The following is a 19,544-nucleotide window of genomic DNA, read 5'->3' on the forward strand; positions in this document are numbered from 1 at the left end:
TTTGGAGGGGGAAGGTTAGGTCCAATTTTTCTCTTTTTTCTCTTTTTGAAGACTAACAGATTAATGGATGCCGAACAGCCTTTACTCCCGTTTTACAAATGGAAGCGTTGGTAACTCATTCAGCATTCAGTGCCAAAGCTAGCAGTAGAACTGTTGAGTTCCCATTTAGGTTGGCCAATACAGCAGAGCCATTGATCAAGAAATAATGGTTCTTCAGCAGTGAGAGACGTTGCTATTATATAATTTATGTAAGGACAAAACAAATTAAAATTTGAAGAAACTTTTGAAAAGGAGATGACGGGTACCCATAGAGATGTTTCTTTAAGATGCAGGCGCGTCTTTATATTTGTAACATGTAGTGGCAACTTTCTAGTCAGTGGATATACAAGCACATATCCAACTTAGAATAAATATTTGAAGTGGATTTTGAAATGATACCAATGTTTTAAGTGTGAATATAAAATTCTCAGTACTTAGCATTTTGTTATGGTTTGGAACAATGAAAATGATTATAGAAAATGGAGATTAGACTAGATGTTGCTCCACTGTCTATATAATATCTGTGTTTTCACTAAATTTCTTTTAAATTTCTTCACTTATTTTTATTATTCATAAAAAGTGTAAAAGTAACCTAAAATGTAAATAAGAGTGCAAGTATTGCAAGCAGACATCAAGCTGATACAATATTCAACTTCCTCTGTGCATCTGCTGGCAGTAGCCAAGGTTCATACTACAATTTTTCATCTGAGAGAGAGGGAAAAAAAATAACACTTTTAACCACTGCCAGAACAGATAGCACACCAGCTAAATTGCAAGGGTGGAAATTGACAGAATTGTAAATTATCAGAGTAAATTCTGTCAAAACAGGGACTTTGCAAGGTGTTGGACCAAAACCATACACTTTGACTTACACAAATGAAAGTAAGGGTAGTGTACATAATTCACTTACCACAACATCCATGAATAAAGATAGGTTATGGTCAAGACGATGGCAATTTTAAAATGAATAGCTGCTCCTCAACTGTAGAACAGCATGTGTTGAAATTTAATATTTTACCGCTAGTTAATAAAATGGCACCAAATATAAGTATTTAGAAATACCAGCAAAGCAATACCAACACAGTTGTTTTAGTGTTTTGTTTCTGTATCACTGACTATTTCTGTATTCCAGATTAGGCAAAAGCTGGATAAACACACAGACAGTACTGGGAGCAGATACCAAAGCTAGGATGGTTCCACTGCTGAAATATAAGAATATTTGTGGGAGTTGGTGGACTTGTTAGGACTCTGATTTTGCCCAGAGAGAACTTGGTAGTGGAGCTGTGATGTTGAATATCTTGTAGCATGTTTATGGATTGCCTCAAGTTAATACATACCTCCAAATGTAATTGTTAATCTACCATCTTCATAAACAATATTACAAATATTGAATGTTCAGTTAGCTAATTGAACTCAATGTGACAACATAGAAGATGCCTATTAGGCAGTTTGCAGAGGTACAGGGTTTTTTTGTATAAAAAGATAGAGGGCTGAACAGATTTATGACATGGTCAGAAAAGATGCGAAGAGCTTTCTTTTCCTTTTGTTGTCTTCCATAGAGGCAGCAAGGCCACATCTAGAGTGCTCTAATAAACCATGACTAGTTTTGCTGACATATAGGAAAAACCCTTGTCCTGATTGATTGTAGTATTTCTTGCTGATAGAGAAATTGGAATCTATACACAAGTGCTACTTGAATTCCTCCCTGTAAATAATGGGTATAACTGGGGCAGGACAAGGATTCTGGTCTCACAGGAAGCAAGACTTCATCGGCGTGCAAGGTGGCTGCACAAGCCAAACAGATTCTACGGCTGAAGGATGATTGACAACTGCTGTAGAAAACGGTAAGCTCCAGATGTAGATCCGAAGTTAAGAAAAATTCTTTTATCAAAGGAAATGAAAGGAGATGCAGCAACAACCAAGGACACTGAGTCAACTGAGGTGTACAGAGGATAGATTAGTTTAATTATTTCATGCTAACAAAGGAAATGGGGAGTAATAAAGGAATTTACAAATAAACCAGTGCACGAAGAAGCATTTGAGGAAGAAACTGAGTGCTGTGCTCACTCACCTTATTTAATAGTAATGAATACTGATATGGTAGAGCATCTGTGTCTTTAAATGCAAAGGGTTTTTTGCTGTTGGAAGGTCATTCTATTTTCATATATAAAAATAGCAAACCCTTTGGATGATATATATTACAGGTTATTAATGGAAATGGCAAAAAATTGTGTACCAATGACAGTTTTTATTTAAGCAAATGTAATGGGTAACTGGAATGTAAGAGTTAAATGTGTGTTGAAACTTTCATCTTGTGAAATTAACTTCTGTGTGAGGATTTTAAGGATTTTTCTTATATTGCATAAGGGACACATTCCAGCATCTTTTACAGCACTAAAAAGCAATAGCAATACTAAAGAACAATAACAATGCTAAAAGCAGTAAAAGTATTGATGTGAATATAGTCATAAGCAGAATACATGTTTGATTGCATTTGTCACTGGACTAGGTCCAGTAAAAGACATACATATTTGAGGCAGATAAGTAGAGGCACATTTCTCCTAACTCGGGGATCATCTCAACTCATTATATGCCTTTGAGTTCAAGGTAGAAGTTACCTAATTGATTAAAGTTCTGTTTCTGCACATACCCCCAACAGCTGATAATATCTGATCATCATTGCACGGGTTGTATAAACTCTTTGCTTTCTGCCCAAATCCTGTCAGGGGCCTGATGTGCTAGGCCCTCTTTGGAGTGTGTCTGTCATGCTCTCATGTCCCCTTCTCAGATGACTGCTACCAACTGCAAGGCTGTAGAGTCATGGTCTGAAATGGGATTCAAAATGAGTGGCTGAAAGGAATGTATTATATACGTATTAATGATAAAATTCTTCCCTCGATCTATGTATGCTTTCTCATCAAATCTTACTTGAAAAATAAATTCAGATTTGCCTAAATAGGAAGAAAGTTGTGTGAATTGAAAGCTGTCGGAGTAGCAGTGACTAGCAATGCAGTTGTTTTTATAATCATAGAGAGGTTTTAGCAGGTATTTACAGTCATGGAGAATGGGGAAGATCATGGAAATAGCCTCTTACCAGAATACACTTGTGAAATGGGAAGACTTTCAAATACTGAGAGGAAAACAGAGAGAAATAGAACAGCAACAATCAAAACTTAATGTGAACATAAATTGGCCCTAAAACAGAGGCAGGGAAAGATGATTTGGGAAAACACATTTTAAATCTGCTTTAGAGAGAGAATTGAGATGCAGTGTTGGGGGGGGAAGCCATTACAGTTTAAGGGTGCACAGTCAAATATTACAGAGCAAGGAGTATATGTGTGAGACCTTACAGTAATTCTGCATGAAATACTGTATTAGTTTTGGCATCATCATGTTACTAATACAATAAAAGAGAAGATTCCAATGTACTACTGTATGATTAAGCACTAGAATAACTTGGGAAAGCAAAGATGCAGCTCAAAACTAGAAATTGTTGGGTAAATGCAAAGGGGAGATAATTAGAATGATTTGGGGTGGTTATGGTGCAGAATAATGAAAGAAGGTAAGCAAGGACTTCATTTATTTGACTGAACACCAATGGGGAGGGCAAAACCTTGTAATTCAAAGGTATGAAATATTAATTTCTCTAGGAATTTAAAAGATATCTCTTGGGTTACTTGGAAATTTTAGAACTAAACAGCATAAAAATACTAGAAAAATGCATTGGGAAAATGCAAAAAATCCCATCTTGCATTGGTAGAGCAAAAGTGGACTAAATTGACCTTACTGGTTTTTCCACCTTTAGATTTTACAGTCGTAAAGCATCTTTTTATCAGATGATTATTTGTCAGATGATGAGCTCCTATGAGACCTGGACTAGACACCACCTGCAAGCATTAAACAGGCTTTCACAGCTTCTTTACGATGATTTGTTGCTGAAATTCCTCCTCAGGTAAGGTGCTCTCTTGGAATTTCTATTAAAGAGGAGGCTGAGCAGAAAAGGAAATGAAGCAATGCCTTGCTTCTCCCCCGCTCCCCACTGCCAGGTTGCTACCCTTCATTTTAGTTCATGTCCCAGTGAAGAACTGCTCTGTGAGCTTGCTACACAGTTGAAGAACTAGCTGCTATCTGATTACTGTCAGTTGACTCAGCAGAACTTAAGAAGCCATTTAATAATATGAAATATGAGCCTATTTATCCACCTTCCCTCAATTAATATTAAAAGCAACTGTAGGACTTGCATGCCTTGCAGTGGGAGCGCTTTTCACAGGCTGCACCAAGAGAGCACATTTGTTCCAACACAGCGATAGAGGGGTGAGCTAAGTGTGCATAAAATGTGATCAGATTTTGCAAATACAAAGTAGCCGTTGTCATATAAATTGTTATGTAAACCACATGCTACTTTTATACCGTTTGCATGTTACATATATTTGTGTTCAATGTGGGAGGTTGTAATTACTTTCTAGGAAATGAGAACTTTCTTTTTTTTTTAAGATTTTGAATAGTCTGTCTGAGCAACCACATCTAAAATGCCCTCCAGCAATCACAGAAAACAGAAGTGAGAGATGAAAATAGAACATCGGCTTTGCACTTTCCTCACAGAGAAGAAAATGGCTTTTTTGCTTGTATTTAATTACTGTTGCCACAGTCCCAGGTTCTCATCATAATCAGCTTAGATTTTATAAAAACTAAGAGCCCCACTGTACCATTTTGAAAGTAATAAGCAGATTCAAGGTAGTTAAGCCAAATACAATTAGATTTATTTATTTTATAGCTCCTTGAAGCTGCAGAGACTACTATAATTTAAATTAGCTTTACCAAGGCAGAATGGAGATGGAATAAATTCATGCTAAGAGTATATGGCTTTTAGATTTGAGCCTTTGAACTCAGTTCAGTTAGTTTTCCTGCTGAAACAAAAAAAAGCACAGACAATAAATCCTTCAGTTGTGCAAACTAGCATCGCAGACAGGAGTAAGGAAAACAGGTGGAAACTTCAGCCTGCTGATACTCTGAAATACAGTTGTGGAGCAGATTGGGGTGTACTGTGGTTTTGCTACATGTTAGTACAGTGCCTGTGAAAAAATGGTTGTAGTCATGACAGAGCCCAAGGTGGTAGCATACTCTAATGCTGCACTGGCTATATTCTGGTTTATGGCACAAGTATTTATTCTTGAAGTTGATTTGTTCCATGTGTGTAATATTAAAGGACCCCCCCTGTAATTATGGTCTGGGTATTTTTTTAAAGGCCATTTGCTGACACATGGCAAAGGAAAGTCTCTGCTGATCAGCCCTATACTGGTATGCCGTAAAAACATCTATTTATATAGGTGGAGATTTGCAGAACTGATGGGTGTCTTTGTCCCAGGAAATGGGGTAAGTAAACAGGAGGAGATAATGACAGGAGTGGAGAGAGAGCCCAGAGCTGCTATCCACAGGGGTGAAGACATTGCATGGGTGCAACGAACAAAGGCTTTGCTTTCCCTTTGTTTCACATATTTTTGTTTGTCAGGTTTTTAGATTAATATGTAAAAAAAACCCTGTTACCTTTCAGTGCGTGCAGATTTCCATTTCTTGATCCAAGACTATTTTTATTTGAAGTTTGGCTTCAGTATTGCAAGGCAGGGACTATCTGCACTGTTCAGATCAGAATGTAGTGCAACTGCCCAAGAGAACAGTGATGCATCATCTCTAGGGTTTTTGTTGGGGTCTTACATTTTAACAGCGTAAGCCTTCCCACTCCATTTGAAGCACAATTTACACCAGTTCTCTCTCATAAGAGGAGAGAAAATAGAGGCAACAAAGATGTTCCCAGAGGAGTGACTAATCTTTAGCCATCAGGAGTGTTCAAGGATAGCCACTTTTACTAATCATTAAATAGCTCCTTTTAAAACAAAAAAAATACATAAATGCAAAGCAGCTAATTCCATTTCCCAAGTGTTTTGCAATGCACATCATTATCTACTCAGTTTTTCATAGTCATTACCAGGTAGAAATTAGGTCTAGCAATGTATGGTCAGCAAGATGCTGTCAGCAGTACACGCTTCAATTTTAAATTTAAAATGGAGTCTGTTGTCTGCCTATATCAGCTATTAACTTTACTGTCATTGTCACAAAGTCATCAATCTCAGTCTGTCCCAAACACATTTTCTGTACAGAGTCAGACCATCTTCCTTAGTTCCTCTCATGCAGATTTTAAATCATGTTGTAAACCTTGTACTGCACCAAAGGTTTAAGGCTGTAAGACTTGGCAGACTATTTTTTTTTAACGTACATTCAGTATCTACTACCGGATGACAGATTGCAGCTACTCTCTGGACTGGATCATGCCAGAAATGGGAAAATGGAAAACAGAAAAGAAACCCTGCAAGCTCATATAAAGTGGGTGAAAGTCTGGTTCCACTGAAGCTGATAGCAAACTCAATAGAGCTTAGTATTAATTTCCAAATAATTGCTATAAAGATTGTTTCAGAGAGAAAAAGAAAGTGCACAAAGTGGTCTTTGCAAGCTGGATCTTTTATATTTTAGGTATGACCTCTGCTTATGTAGCATCACAGCGTCTGAGAGCATCAGAGATGCTCCAATTATTTGCCTTCTATTTTAATGTGTTGGAGCTTGTTACCAGAACATTTTAAGGAGAGAGTATTCAATTCTGGATTTTGCCTCTTACAGGTCTAACTTTCCAGAAGGGCACAGCTTAGAGAGCATATATGTGGTTTATAAAGGATGGCTGTGATATGAAGAGTTCCTTGAATAGAGAGCATGTTCTGATCTTCAGTTTACTCTATAAATACGAAATCCTTCAAGCAAAGGCTTTTTTAATAGCTGCAGAGGAGTTTCTGGCTCTTTGTTCCATACCAGAAAGTTGCTTCATTAACTTACTGGAAAGTTACTTCATTAACTTACTGCACTGAAAAAAAAGTAAAGGGACAAATGTGTTAAATATTTCAACTGTGATGTTGTGTTGCATCTGTACATAACACAGTAATAAAATAGAGCTAATTCTGGTCATTTGCATGTGCAATTACTTACTTTGCAAATGGCGTTGCCGTTTTTCAGTTCTGCATTTGGTTAATATAGCTGAATGCCAAGCCACTCAAAATGTTAGGAATCGAAGTTCTCAAAGAGCTGTATTGCCACCTTGAGTGCTGTGTCTAGAAACTAAGGTGACGCTAAAATTTGCTACAAATCCCATGTTTAAATCCCATATTACCCTATAGATATCTACATTACTGTACTGAAGTGTCCAGGTTTTACTTGCAGGCAATCAGACTTGCTAAGGCTTAATGTTACTGAGCTGCTGTGATTGCATCTAAGTGTTGGCAAAACTTCCATACTGATTGTTTCTTCACCTGTCACTCTTGGGACCTTGAACTAGTAGGCATTTTCTATGTCTGGCACAAGAAACAACATGAGGAGATGCAACACCCACACCATTAGTGATTAAAGCACTTCCATGAAAGATCTGAACTCAGGTCTTTCACCTTTGATAGCAACATCAGGCTCAGCTTGAGGTGGGAGGGCTGCAGCAGCATAAGACATGCCTGAAGAGAGCCTGCTTTGTGTCCAGAAGGTGCTCTCTCATATGCAAGCCTTTTTTGCATCCACAGAAGCTACACTGAAGAGAGCAGCAAACATAAAAACTGAAAAATGACACAGAGAATGTGCATAATTTATACTTGTTGGAAGATGCAAGTTCTGAGTGCAAATCAAATAGTTGCATCCAGAAAAAGGAAGAGACAAAATAGTACATAATGAGAACCAAGCAAGTGTTCCCCTTGGCAACCGCGACAAAGGACAAAGGACAAAGAGAGAGGCGGTACTGCGTAAAGAGGCTCACTGAAGCAAAGCGCACTGAGTATTTGTGCCTTCAAATTATGTCTCCAGCTACAATGAACTGCTTCACAAGTAAAGGGGTGCTTCATATGGTTTGGCCGTTAAGTCTATGTTATAGCTCAAATGGTAGAAGGGCCTTTTCCTGCAGTTTTTAGAGCACCCATTAACATTGTATTTTATCCTGTAACACTGCTTCCATGATGGCGCTGAATTTCCAGTTACAGGCTCAAGCCTGAGATATAGTTGCAGTACCTTCTTACCAAAGCCTTGCAAAATTGCCAGAAAACTTGTACGTGGTGCCTAAGAAACATAGTCCTATAACTCTTCTTCCTGCTACAAACACACCTATATATCACCAGCTGCACACATACAATCACAAACCTAAGCTCCCATTACTCACATTTTGTGCGTCTGGAAAACCATCCATTTATGATGGCAGAAAGCATTCTTGGTTAAGCTACTAGATCTACAAAGTTTCTTGCTTGGCAGGATTCCAAGAGCCTGCTGAGCTCCTCAGCCCCTCCTTGGAAGGATGTGTCTTCAGTGGCACTTGTCTTCTAGGACTTCGCTAAATGTGGGAAGACAGACAGGACCAATTACGAGAAGAGGCTTTCAGGCAGGAGGACGTAAGTGTCCTGGGCTTAGCCTCAGCCAGCCAATAAGAAACTCTCATAATTAGTTAAGGATTGTTCTCAGAAGAAGAACAGAAGGAATTCTCAGGAAGCCCTGATCTTCACTCTGAATCTTTTGTGCCTGGGAAGAGGCTCTGATTTGAAAGATCTAATGCCATTCCATCTGTAAAATAAGAATAATAACACATAGTTGCAAGACTGTTAATTTTAGTGGTTATTGATCACTTGAAGTATGGCTGGCACCATGCAAGGCATAAAGAATGCTGCTGTCTCCAGGAGGTCTTAAACAATGAATGATAGCTACAAGCCTGGAGCTCGTCAGTGGCCAGGATTCAATATTTGATATCTTTGTATAATTTTGGCACTGCTTGGCCTTGCCTGAAGGACAATGTCATAGTGGTGCAGGGAGGACTGTAAGAACACTGATTTACAGAAGAAGGTGTGTTTTGAGAAAGGATTTTTAGAAACAGGGGTACATTCCTTGCTGAATTGCATAAAAGAGGCATTTCCGTTGTTGAGGAATGTTGTGGGATATGGAGCAGACAATAAAGGCATCACCAAGGTATGATGTACTGGTTGAGTGAAATGGGAGTAGGGAATACTGCAGCTGGTGCTGTAGGTCAGAGCAGTGTTCTGAGGAGCCTTGAAGGGAAGCACAAGTAGTTAAATTTAATGCAGAAGGCCAAAGGAAAATGATGGAAGAATTCAGGGGTGCTGCTGTTGAGGCAGATGATTTACTGAGGCATTTGAAATAAGTTGCAAAGGAAAACGATGAAAATGAAGAGGAGGCTGTAGTAGTTTTGCAGAGAAATGATCAGGGCATGACCATAATTTTTGTTGCGTGGCTGAAACTGACAGGAGGAACCTGCGAGAACTTGCACATGGTGAGATGATGTGATCTGGCAAATGCCTGGATGTTGTCTCAGACTGGCAGGATGGGTCTCAAGAGAATTAATTAATATTTAGGGCTCCTTGTAGGAAATTTCTAAGTGTTGCTATGCATAGAACTTTCTTCAGAAATATAAAGCAAAGTGAAAGATGGTCACGATTCCCTTAGTTCAGGAAGAAATTCAGCAAGAGTGACCATCTGTCCAAGCGATGCATATTCAGACCTATTGTCTCCCTGTGGACAGAAAGCTCTAGAAAGATTAATTCTTTGCTTCTTGGGCTTCAGGAAGCTTCTCCCTGAATGCTGTTTGAAATAAAGCTTGATAAGTCTTTATGGAGAGATAGAATATCTCCCTTGATTTCTCTGTCTTGATTTCAAATTGACTTGTTATAGACAGTAACTGTTGTGAAAGTGTTTTCACATATTCATTAATCTCCCTTTAGAGACTGGAGTGTGCCAGTTTCTGAGGAAGAGCAGAATTATCATGTTGGTTTTTGATGTGGGCAATTTGTGGTTAAAGTTACTGTGCCAAAACAGGGTACCAAATTCCTGGTTTCAAAACCAAGCAAGTTTATTAGGTAACTTTAAAACTCACTGTGCCAGAAAGAAGAGAAATTTTCACCTAACTTGAATAATGTGGCATGTGTTGCCAGCCTACAAATAAGACTGTAGCTGGAGTAGCTCAGCAAGAAGAAATGAAGAATATTAATGCACTGAAATGTCTATATGTGGATGCTAGATCATGGAAAATAAGCAGCAGGCACCAGAAGAAATGCTAAACAGTGATGTTTATGAACTAGTGGACACAGCTGAGACAAGGTGGTCTGAATCTTGTCAATGCTTTGAATATCAGTAAAGAAGGATACAGCCTGCACAGAAGAAACAAATGGAAGGAGGCATGGTAGCTTCATACATCTGTGTTTTCTCACTGGTGTGGTGCATTCAATTGGCTTAAAATGGTGCTCTGTTTTCCTGAAGGAGCTGAAAACTGGTGGAACAGAAGAAATAATGAACATGATGGGTCCAGTGGGTTTTTTTGTTTGAGAGCTCCTCAGAGTTCCTAAACTCCTGAACAAAACAGATGTAAAAGTATTTGTGATAAAGACATTTCAAGATAAATTAACACTCACTATTCATTAGTAAAGCTACAAAATGCTGGATGCTCTATTTGAATGTTGAGTGTATTTTTAAGAAGTTCCCTAATTGTGATAATTAGTACCAGCCTTGGGATGGGCCATCCACTTTTCTTTCCCACTTTGATGTCAGACACTCAAGGGAAAAATGAAAACAGAAGCTGGACTGGAAAGGCAAATACTTATTGAGGACCTTGGCCCCAGTATCATACCCCTGAGTCACTGTTTTAGTTCGACCATCACGGAAATATAAGAACTATCCCCTGAATTACAAAACTATAACAAAGATATTCTAATCAGCCTCCAGGCACAGGCAGTTTGGCAATTAATTGTTTCACTTTTCTTTTTCCCACTCAGTGTTGATCGCTGAAATCCTACATCCATTAGCTGAACTAACAGTGGCCTGCTGTGAGCACGCAGCCAGATGAGCTTGGGTGAAGCAGACCAAGCTTTGAGTGGAGCTGCAAAGCCTATGGAAAAGGGTAGTTTTGTGAGCATACAAATATGAATGCAGCATAGTAGGAGAGGTTGAGAGCCACGACGTTAAAGCCTGGGCTATTTCTGAAGCTACATATACAGTGAGGTGTCCAGCCTGGTCTGATAGCCTGCTTCCCCCCTCCTGAGGGTATGAGATATCTCAAGAGCCTGTGTGAATTACAGAGTAAGAGTCTGAGTAAGGATTTAGGTACCCAGGATGTCACCTTCTGCTAGGGATCCTGACCCACAGGTCCTTTAGCAGTTAGCTTCGCATGGATATATGTATGCTACTAAGTAATTCCAGAATTTCCACCAACCCTCAGGCACTGACTGTTCACACTACAAACATCCCAAAACACCCTGAGTTTTTCTTTTTGGAACAAAGTGGTTCTGACTGAAACAAAATTTGACCGACACTCCAAGGGAGCGGTGGGAAAAAAGAAAAAAGATTACGTATTATGTGCCCCACAGGAAGCCTGGTAGAGACCGAGACCACTGCTAAGAAGTATGGCTCTGCCAGTTGTCTCTAGAGGACTCGTCTGAGCCGTTGGATTGTAAACTACTCCACACCACTTGGGCAGGTCGCTTGTTCCCTATTGCAAGCGCTTTTAGACAGGTAGGCACAGCCTAAACCTTGTTTATGAAATATGATGGGGAAGGACAGACACCTATTGCAGAATAGCTACAAGGCAGATAGGGAAAGCACATGTCTGAATATGTTGGGACTTGGTCCCAGTCTGAATTAGGTAGTGGTGTAATTTGAAGCATTACCCTCTGGTGTGTACTCTAATTAATAAGCTAACTGGCTATCTCCTTTCCTCCTTGAGATTTTGTTTTCATGCCTGGCTGCTGTGGGGGAAAAGAGAATATGAAACCATCACGTTTTGTGACAGCTGGAGAGTGCACTAAAATACATGGAGAAAGGTTTCTGGCTTTGCAGGGACAAGCGGAAGGAGCCTCACAGGCTGCTTCAACCAAAAGTGAGCTATATCAAAGGCAGGGAAAGACAACGTCCATCCCACAGGAGCTGTCACTTTCCTGGAACCAGCACAGAATAATGCTGCTTGCAGACTGCAGAACTCTTTATATCCAAGAAGTTACCGCAGTCCCTTTCCACCGCTTTTTGTAGCACCCCCACGTAACCGAAAGCTGACTTGATGAAACTGTATGTGCACCTGGTACTTCAGACTCTTTAGTCTTAGGCAGCAGACACGCATCTTGATTGCAACTGTAACTGTAACGGGGCTCCTTGTGGCCCATATGCAGCTGGTTTTTACTGCCTTCCCACTACCACTGAAAGTTAATGCCCCTCTTCCTCTGTCAGCAGAGCTGCACCTGTTGAACCTCATACGCAGAACTCATTTAGATTAGCTTAAACAGTTTGAGTACTAGATACTTTCTTGCCTGGATCAGTCAGAAGATGGGAAATGCATGTTTGACTAAGCTACCCCTAATCCTTTAATGGGAAGTTTTTATCTACAGGAACTGGAGAGTGAAATACACAGGATGAAGGCTTGTTAGCAGAAAATATTGCACCGTTGTGATTTCTTTGGCAATTCCACAGCAGCCTGCAACACTTCACAGACATGCATGTGTCAAAGCAAGCTGTGCTGCTTTGCTGAATGGAGTCTGCCGTGAATAGAGGGAAATAAGGGAGGGAGATAAGAGCTAGGTCTGGGATGAGATATTGCAGTCTGCAACTGCCCCACATGTACTAGTAAATCAGCATTTTTAGATATGAAAGCAGTGTGGGACTGTCAACACTAAATATGTCAGTCACAGGTAGAGATCGCCTGGCATTCTGCAATTCTTATTTGCATGAAATCAAAAATAGTAGGAGGAAATCTGCCCACAGCAGACTTTCAATTTACGTCAGTCTGCCAAAGTCTTCAGCAAAAGAAAGCTGCTGTGTGAACACTTAGTCATCTCCTTCATTTAACATCCAGTGGGTGTAATGTTTGGCAGCCTAGCCCTCTGAAGAGACAGCCCTAGCATCTCATTTTAGCACATTATCCCATTATATTTTGTGTTGTAGTATCCCAATGTAAGGAAAGAAATGAAAACATGTAACTGTATGTGCACAAGGGGCATGCAGTCAAAGCTGGTTTATTTGGGGCAACACTGCTATGTACCTGTGATTAAAAACCACAGGGTGACACGAAGAGCAGGTCAGGCAAAGAGAGCGCTGAGACTACCTTGGCTGACTGGCAGGCCAGAGACAGGAGGAGGTTCAGCGAGGGGCCCGTTTTCAAACCTACTCCTGGAACGAAGCAACCAAGACAGGTCATCCGCTCAGCTAGATCAGAGACAGAGACAGAAGTGTTATCACTCCCTTCCCCACTCAGTACTCCTTTGAAAGTTGCCCTCCAGTTCCCGTGTTTGCAGTTTCCACTTGTTTAGGAGCTCTGTGCCTTTTCCGCTTCCCGGCGGAGCTCAGACAGTCAGCACTCCCACAGCGGGGAGCAGGCTTAGGCACATGCAGAGCATGTGGCTGGACCTCCTTGGGCTCTGCTTTGGGCCCTCCCCAGGCATGTTAGCTGGGCCATGTCAGGGCTCAGAAACTGCAAACTGGTAGAGCCTGGAGGCTGCTCGATGCCAGAGTTGGGGGCCTGTGGGAATGCCCTCAGGCATTCAGTGTCTCTTTAGATACCAAAATCCATTCCAAATCAGACCCTTTATGCAATCAAAGAGAGATTTTTCAAAGATGTCTAGGTGGATGCCAAGTAAAAGTTTAGAATTTGAAACTGATGGGAGGCATTTTCTAAGTCTTTATCAGCCCTTTCTAACAGTCCTTATGACTTCGCATTTATATCTGCAAGTGCTAAATATCTTTTCAGTCCTTAGGTGCTTGAGATCCATGGAATCAAACATCCATGGCCCGGATCCTTAAGAGCACCAAACTTCCAGAGATTTTCATGTGCTAGGCAGTTAAGAGCTAGATTAATGCAACCACAAGTAAGACACCACAAAGCTTAGTTTTTAGACCTCCCCTGTGCAGAACCCAAAATAAGAGTGCTTATGTAGAGATTACAGCCAGTCTAGTAAATTAAACATACCCAGAAGCATTTCTGTAATAGAGGCCAGCTGGTATTGAATGACCTTCACGAAAATCTCTCAGCTTCCAGAGGTGGGTGGCCATGTGTAGACTGCCTCCTGAGAGTGGCCCTGCTCCCAGACTGTGCCTGGATGCTGTCTGGCTGACTGAGAGTTGTCATAAGCCAAAAAAAGTTTCCAGGAACTGTTCTGATGATTTAACAGCATCCATGATCGAATTGCAATTTCTCTAGGGGTTCCCTGGCACCCTTCAGTTGACTGATATAGACACAGGCATGGACTACCGACACAGTGTGTGCAGAGAGCTGGGCACCACTGAGGAAGAAGTCAGAATGGGACAGGGATGAACAGCAGTAGGAGAAGAAACCTCTTACTCACCCTCGCTAAGTGCCCTATCCATTAGACTACAGCACTGTGTACTTGCTTGTGCACCCTTTTCTTTGCCCTATGAATCTTGAATTTTTCTGTGTGTGCCACTGCTTTTTTGCTGTTTCTCTTAATCTTGGTCAACTCCCCACTTAGCTGGCCAGGCACTGTCTTTCTTAGACATTTATGTACCTCCATGAAATTTATAGGGAACCTGAACCACATAGAGCGTGAAGCAGAAAATTCTGCAAGAGCTTAGCTGTTTCTGTGCTCAGCTGAGCCACAGCAAAATCCCTCAAAAGGTCTTGTGTTTTGTTCCCTTTAAAAATAGGAATTAGATGTTTTTAAAATGTTATCCCTAGAAAAATGGTACTGAGCTAATGTGGTGGCTTCGAATCAGTGTAATAGACTGTAGTGACACGAACATCCCTGAACCTCCATGAATGTTGAGGGCAAGAAGGTGGACATTTTTATTTACAGCTAGCTTGTGACCTGATCCTGTAAAAGTATGCTCGTTAATAGGCCTGATACCAGTGGGATTACTCTTGTTACTGCTGTAAAGAGTGAGCCCACTGGCAGGATAAACATTGGCGGGATTGGGTAGCAGATGAGTCATCTTTTCCAAACACAAAAAGCCAGTGAGCCCGTAAATAAACGTGTTAGTTAAATTAACTATCACACACAAACTTTGTATATATTTACAATGCTGGGATAGCCACGGCCACATGCTAAAATACTATCTGGATCTCCGGCCTAACACAAGCGTCTCCAGTTAATACTGTCTCAATGCGCAGCAATTCCTCGGCCGTGTCCCTCCCACGGCAAGGGGAATGCTCTTCCTAATTTGAACCGTGTGTTCTGCGGCTGTATGGCAGTGGATGAACTGATGGCGCCTGGTGAGACAAACATCTATTGGGTTAACATCTGCTCCCCTGTGTTCCCAGTGCAACCTGTTTGAAGTCCATGGGGTTGTGCTATGCAAATTAGAAGGGAATTGTGTTCACAGTGTCTCTGGTGTAAAGATAACGCTACAATATTCCCTCACAGGCATTTGAAATAGCTTTAAAGAGTCAGTATAAAATCATAACTATTAAATTAATAAAATAACATCTAAGCTAGTAACTTTTACCTGAGGGTTTAAAACCTTTTTTGTGTGTGTTTTTTGACAAAAATTGAGTAGGTGAACATCGCCTGAGTAAACTGATCCTAACAGTAAAAAGACTAAGCAAAACAGGGTAGGATGCCTTGCTAATGCAGAATTTTTCTTTGTAGTATTTTTTTTTTCAGACATCTTTCAAAGGACACAACAACAAACCTTTGATGGGATCATTCCGTGATCAAATAGATCACAACTATGGGAAATTTTTACTGAAGTTCAGTCTACATTTTTCTTATTACATTTTATCTGACTGCTCTTTGCTAGCTTCATCAATGGCATCCTTTATGGTAAGGAACGGATTGCTTCAACAGTTTCTTTAAAGGTCTGATTAAGTGCCACTAGAACTGGGGGAGTCTTTCCAGCTACTATAACATGAGCATTGGCCTGGGCATCTTGGGCTTGTCCTCTAGCCAGGTTAGAAAGACCTGTTGTCATCAGGTGATCTGCAGTCTTGTCCTATAGCAGGAAGCTAGTATATTTATCTCTAAGGACTTCTTCTGATTTAGGGTCAGTCTGAGCAATGGCTATGGCCTATTTTCCAGATAGGCTGAGGAAGTCAATACATATCACATGCTCATTGTCTGTGGAAGTCAGACACACGCATAGATATACACAGACGGTGTTCAGCGCTGGAGAAAATAGAGCCGTTTAGGGACTTTTGATGAATATTCCATCACTGCATATAGATACTGTTTCTTTCAAAATAAAAAGCTGTGTTTTTTGTATGGACTTTTTATAGCCTGAGGTGTCAGCTTCAAAGCCTTAATGAAGTGATTTTTTTTTGGTATCATTTTCCCTTAGCACTGGATTGTCCGCAAGACACATTTTTTTCTTCACATTCTATTTTCTTCTTAGAAGAAAACTGCAGCGGAAAATAACACCAAGATGAGATTCCTCTAGGTCTAGCCTTACTTTGACAGCATTGTGAATGAATTAGAAGACCAGTTTTTGCTGCACCGTTACCCATTAGTCCCATTTTTGTTGTGATTTTGATACTAACTACTTTCCTTCAAAGCTCTTCCTGGCTGGGTTCCACGCGGAGTGCTGGTGAGCCTTCCCACTGAAATCAGCACAAGACTAGCACACGGGCAATTTCACAGCATGGAAATGATGTTTCCAAAAGTCTGCAGTGTCTATATCTTCTCCTTGGGCGTGGGGCCCACTCTGCCTTCTGAGCTGCAAAACACTCCAGTTGTAGCAGTGGTTACGTGGAACGTATTTGCAGAACAGATTCTCAGCTGCTGCAGACTTAATAGCTCCACTGATTTCTCTTTCCACCTGATAAAATTATGACTTATTTGTTTCATTTAAGATTTGAATGATGCTAATGATCCTCAGAAGATATATTTCCTTCAGCATGGTCATTATACCTTCTATCAAGATTTTGATAGTGAAGTGGGCTGATCCATGATGCTAGAACTGTTAGTCTTAGGTTAACTATTTGCTGAAATTGTGACTCAGGCCATGACAATGGGAGGATGGTGATGGCCTTTGGTGGGACTCCCATTCTGAGCCCTGGATTTTCTGTCCCTCAGTTCTCTTACTGATGTCTCAGAAGAGCTGACAAAATAGTCAATGTTTTTAAGTGCTTAAGATCTTGGAATAAAACTCCACTAATGGAGTTGGAATATATTGTGATACTCACAGCTCTGATTTTCCTGACCATTTGACAGGACAAAACACACCAGAATGAAGCAAATGTTAAATGTTACTGTTCTTATTTTGCAGAGCCACCCGATATCCACATAGGGTTCTTTTCCATGTGGCTCTTATTTCAGTAGCCTAAGGACGCAGCATGCAAGGCAGTGGAGAATCAGACCGTGCCATTTTAATATGGAGTTTTAGTTGTATTTCATTTCAGTAATATTTCACAGGGGGTTTCTATGACTGACAGGCACCATATAAATAAAATATATTATCATTTCAAAACCATAACCTGTAGGTTGCTCTCTTGTGCTGACTACAACATTTGCTACTAACATTCTTTCTCTGCCACAAATACAATGAATCAATGAATTTGCTGGACACAGTGATTTTAAAACTAGTCTATAAACTAAACATGTAAAAGAGGTATATAAAACATAGGGCAGAGCATATCTGTAACTGTATCTATATATACCAGTTACTTACTCACTGTCACATATGCACATGGTAAAAAGTATCAATTTCTTCCTTCTCACTCGTATACTTTTAGCAAATATAAAAATAAATCACCAGTAAAAATAAATCAGCTGACTCAGATGTCCATGTACTATGAACTGTGATATGCCCCGGTTGTCAGTAGGTGTCATGCAACACCACAGTTTTTAAACACCTGGCTTTCACAAAAATATCGCTCAAGCAGCATATTCATCTCCAAAGGTTTTGTCATCCTTTAAGGGCACAAATATTCTCATTTGGATGGTGAACTAGTGTCATGTGAGCATCTACTAACGAGGAGCTGCAACTAATCCCCATGTATATTTGGTCACACACGTGGTTATATTTGGAAAGGCGGTGGTAGACAACACAACTATAAAGCAGTGCCCTCTTGCTGGAGAGCCTAAACACAAAGGCAGCAAGCCTAATACTTGCTCACCTCTGTATTAACTTTTCTCTCCCCACTTCTCCCTGTGTCCCCAATAATCCAATAAAAACTCTTTGGTCTCTGTCATAGCTGCAAATACAACTCAATAATGTCATCATACAGATCAGCCAGCTCAATCTTTCCCTAATCCAATCAAAAAAATGACCATGCTTGTGCTCTCTGTTTCAATTTAAAGCTGAGGATGATAGCCTGAAAGAAGTAAATCCCAGTCCGCTGCTGATCAGACCTTAGGGTATCATTTTGTTCAGTTGCTGTTTTCGCAGCCCGTTCGCATGCACATTGAACCCACAAGTGCACCACTGGAGATAAACAAAGCAAAACAACAGTTCAATTTTCCAGCTCTCAGGCTGATTGCAAGCTAATATCACACCCTCTGCCTTGCTGTTACTGCTGCTGCAATTGTGAGTGAGCAGAATCAGGCCCAATGCACAGCATGTGAGGCTTTCTTTTTACAAAGTCATCATCTGTACTAAATAGGCTTTCGTCTGCAGAAAGCACATCTGCTTTCAGACTTCTAAGGGTAATTCATGGTCAGACGAACCCATGCTTCAGACTGGCGCTCCCTCTGGCCCATGGGAACAAACGTGGCCGCACCACGAAGGCCTCTGCACCCCATCTTTTCTGCAGTGGCTTTCTGCTACAGCTAGAGGTGAGGGCACCAGAGCTTCTGACCAAGTGTAAAACCTTACAGCTGCCAAAGCCCTCACAAAGCACATTGGACACCCAGGCCCTGCATTACATGACTGTCTGGATCCTCTCATGTGACAGTGACATGACAGACCACAGCAGTTTGTTTATGTCTGTATGTGACCCAAAGAGCTGCCCCAAAACTGGCAGCCATCCACCGCACTGAGAAGTTCAGACCGCCCTGAGACAGGGAATTAGAAGTGGTGGTGAAGATCACCCAAGCATTTCCATCCCAGCTCCCTCTAATTCCTGCTAACACTTTGAATGTCCACTGATCAGGCATAAATTTCCGAGTTGCTCCCACAACTGAAATGTCATTTGATTTGTTGGCACAAAGCCATCATAAGTTTTTAATATGAAGAGAATGACTTTTTTTTCCCCAATATCTATAAAGAGGAAAATTATTGCAACTCATTTTTTTTAAAGCAGCTTTACTGCCAAAACAGCTGGGGGAAGCAAGACTGAATTTGTCAGACCGATAGCCCTCATTGTACAGAAGTGTCTTTGAGTGTTCCGGTTAAAATTGGTTTTGATTTGCCAGAGTTAAGAGCTGTTGAGAACTGCACATGCAGTAAATGTTTTAACATCAATAATGCTGAGCTGGGAACTTGCGGAAATTCGCTGCTGCTGCCGCTGCCATGACTGTGTTCTGGCCAAGTTCACTGAAGCAGAGGATTGTCTGAGGCCC

Source organism: Dromaius novaehollandiae, chromosome 2, assembly GCF_036370855.1.
Source record: "Dromaius novaehollandiae isolate bDroNov1 chromosome 2, bDroNov1.hap1, whole genome shotgun sequence".
NCBI lineage: Eukaryota > Metazoa > Chordata > Aves > Casuariiformes > Dromaiidae > Dromaius > Dromaius novaehollandiae.